Below are 3,764 nucleotides of genomic sequence, written 5' to 3' on the forward strand. Positions count from 1 at the left end.
TCTCGCTCTCCCTCTGTCTCTCTCTCTCTCTCTCTCTCTCTCTCTCGTACATATAATGTTAGAATCCAATGTAGATGCATCCATTTGATGACGATAATGAATGTTGATTTGGTCCTCGATAGTCATCTTGAACTTGGGCCAACACGTGTTTTGTGTTGTCTGGATAATATCTCTGGGACGTGCGGGCATGGCAGCAAGTCGACAAAGACGGGGGTTGAGGCGTTCTTATCTCCGACTGATTGTTCGCTCTCCCAGTCTCTCAACCCCCGCAGATTAACCACTGTTTTTCTCTCTTTTGGTGGTGGGGCGGGGGAACTCCCACGCATGGCGATGGCGATTCCTATAGCCCTCCAAACGCCTATATATACCGACCCTCCCTTCACAAACCCTGCAAACCAAAACCCTCTCGCATGTTCATCCTCTTCACCATTCGAAACCCTAACATTTTTTTTCCCCTTTTATATAGTGAGAAAGGTCTTGATCCCAAGAAGACATGGAATCTTCGCCCGAAGAAGAAGAAGGGGCAAACCTATCCCCCCCTCCTAGTCGAGGTAATGGGATTCTTCAGTGCAAAGATAATTGATCCTCGATGAAGCGAACACACATATAGAGTCACATTCGCACCTTGGGATAACATAGCTTCATAGATATTTCATGTTGTTATGATAAATGGTTATGCCTAAGAGATGATTTTTCAGTTGGAAGACAAAGATTTTCGTGTTTATTACTTCAGTTCTCTTTACTTTGTATATTTTCTACGCAGTGATGATTCGAGTTGTTCTTGATGAAAATTTCCAAAAAGTCCTAAACCCATTGCACTTTTGTTAATTCAATCATAAATCTTTTAATATTGCCAATTCAATTCTAAACCTTCACTCCTTGCCAAGTGAGTCCATCCAGCCAATTTTTATTAGAAATTGCTGACATGGACTTTAGTGGTATCACTAGGATTATCAATACTTATGTGGATAATTTTTAATAATATATCAATATTTTTTTGAATTTTTTGAATTTTTCTTTCTTTTCTTTTTTACTTTCTTCTTTTCCTATTGCTTGTGGCTAATCATCGGCCACAAGCGATGGCCAGCCAGCTGGCCTTACTCAAGCTAAGGGGGTCTTGTCGAGTGTTGGCCAAGCAATGGTGACGCCAGGCAAGTGTCAACCTCACCAGATCTAGCAAGGGGAGCCCTCATTGAGGCTCACCCAAGTGAGTGTTGGCCTCACCCAGGCCAGATCTAGTAAGGCCGACCCTTGCCCAGGCTAGGACAACCTCGCTCGGCGTCACCGTCGCTCAATCAAAACCTAGCAAGGTCACCCTAGCTTGAGCGAGGGCCAGCCTCCCCAGATCTAGCCTGAGCTAGGGCCGACCTCACCAGATCTGGCCTAAGCAAGGGCCACCCTTGCCCGATTGTGCCAACAATACAGAAAAGAAGAAAGAAAAAGGGAAAATAAAAATAAAAACTCAAAAAACATTAAAATATTATTAAAAATTGTCAATGTCAACGCGTCGGCGGTCTTAAAGTGGCATTATCAACGTTCATGTTAATGATTTCCGACTAAAATTAACTGGATAGACTCAATTGGCAAGAAACAAAAAGGTTTAGAACTCTCTCTCTCTTTCCCTCTTTGAACATTTTTCATCTATTCCACTTCTAGACGGGAGGGATTTGATCTAGATCTCTCCCTCCCCTCCCAGTTCCTTTTCCTTTTATTTCTTTCTTAATTCTCCCGATCTAGTTTTAGATTTGAGACTTTTGTTCTCCCAATCTTATATCTGAGAGCTTTTCCCTCCTATCTAATATTAAATTTTGGAGTTTTAATGAATAAGTGCTCCACCTCTAGTTTCAATGATATTCCAAACAGTTTCAATGTCAACTCTGTGTTCATTCAACATATTTTCATTCAAAGTTTTGGCACTTTACATTAGCTACAACACTCGCTTTCATAAGTAATAGATATGAGATTTTTCAACATGTTTATGTTATCTTCATGTGGTGATGGTGTTGGGGAGGCCGAACCTAGGCACATACCGCTGAAAGGTAAAGCCATAATTACATATGGAGATCTCAACGTATACTTATCACTAATAATGCTATGTGATTTAGTGACTAGCCATTGATCCTTTCACTTACATCCCGTTACAAATCTGTCCTTAAAGGACAAGCTTGTGATATCTCTGTCAACCATGTTCTAATGAAACACCTTGATTTCTTATCTTTTTTTTTTTTTTATTGGAACTCTATAGGTTTATGTCATTGTGACTTTTGAGATTCCCTTTCATGTATTAGTTTGGTAATGAACATAAATTTCTTTCTGATAAAAAAAAAGATTTAAGATTGAATTGGCAAAATTAAAAGGTCTAGAACTAAATTAGCAAAAGTGCAATAGGTTTAGAACTTTTTAAACAATATTCCCGTTCTTAATTGTTATGCTATCTAATCTTGTTTTTTCCTTTTTCTTGTTAGTAACTTTCCAAGATTTTGTGTTTGTGTGTGTATAGATCCTTTTATCCTTTCATTTTTTTTATCTTATTGCTAGTTAAAAAGAAAGGAACTAAAGATGCAGTATCATACACTTTTTCCTATATCCATGGTAACCTCCTTCTGAAAAAGTGAACTTGTCTGTGCTCTTTATTCATATCTTCTTTGCTGCCTTCACGGTTCACTTGACATATAATAAAAAGACACTTGTTTAAGTTAATCTTCTTAAATTTGCAGGAGGAGCTTCGCCCCAGCATCTGGAATACTCATTTGAGCAAGCAATAGAAAGCCATTTTGGGAATCGATGGATTAAAATAATTATTTCATGAAGGACCTCGACCTTGGACCATCATGTTACCCAAAAGGAATGGTCGATCCCAAGTGGCATCTTGACAATTTACATTTGCTTTTCATTGAAAAGCAGCCCCATTAGAATGTGAAGAAACGAGCTCCTAAAGCCATAACCTACAGATGGTCCAGTTATGATTGCTTCCTCATTCTAATGATTGTTCAATAGGTGACACTCATACATGAGATTTCATGTAAAAGAAAAGTAACTTCCTATTTCAACAAAAAGTATTTTGGTGTACAGTCTCCTTTTTTGGGTTTAAATTGTTATATCACCACTGAATCATACAATTTTAGAATTAATTATTTTGTCGTGGTATGGCCACGACAGTATAAAAGGCAAGAAGGCGTAGATGATTCCGCTGGTGACACAGGCTGCATTTTCATGTCCACAAAACAGAAGAAACGACAACCTCTGATTTATAGCTTATAATAAGTGACGAATGGCGTATGCTTTATAAACCAGTAAACTTACTCGTGTGGCCATTGTCGAGCACATCTGCGATCTGCCCGAAAGCTATGCACGGAAACAACGCCGTGATGAAGGCTGCAAAATAAAAAAATTGAACTAGATGTCGAAAGGGCAAAGTTTAGAGTCCTTCACTTAATTAATGAACACTTGCTACTATTATGTAACCCAAAAGAAGAAAGAAACGATAACTGGATTTTGAGCAAACATATTCTCTCATCTTCCTTTGCCCTAAGAACACGAACGCGATGCAAATGAAAACTCTTTACTTCTTCAAAGGTTGAATCTATAACAGGTAACAGACAGCGCGTTGCATTTTCATTTAAATCAAACAGATCAAGACGTTGGCTTATGTGTTTGAAGAAAGACATACCGATGGAGGGATCTTGCATGCAGTCGAAGAGGCCAGTGGTCCATTGCTCCATGTTCGTGTTGCTATTCATATACCTGTTGTTACGATTGATCAA

The 3,764-nt window shown here is 38.8% G+C and overlaps 1 long non-coding RNA gene across 1 annotated transcript; it reads left to right on the plus strand.

The window, feature by feature from the left end:
• The first annotated feature begins 265 nt into the window (after positions 1 to 265).
• LOC108960788 lies at positions 266 to 3,071 on the plus strand. Its single transcript, XR_001988813.2, has 2 exons — positions 266 to 551; positions 2,718 to 3,071. It is a non-coding gene; the product is annotated as an uncharacterized LOC108960788 (long non-coding RNA).
• The last annotated feature ends 693 nt before the right edge of the window (positions 3,072 to 3,764 follow it).

This window comes from Eucalyptus grandis, chromosome 7 (assembly GCF_016545825.1).
Source record: "Eucalyptus grandis isolate ANBG69807.140 chromosome 7, ASM1654582v1, whole genome shotgun sequence".
Classification (NCBI taxonomy): Eukaryota; Viridiplantae; Streptophyta; class Magnoliopsida; order Myrtales; family Myrtaceae; genus Eucalyptus; species Eucalyptus grandis.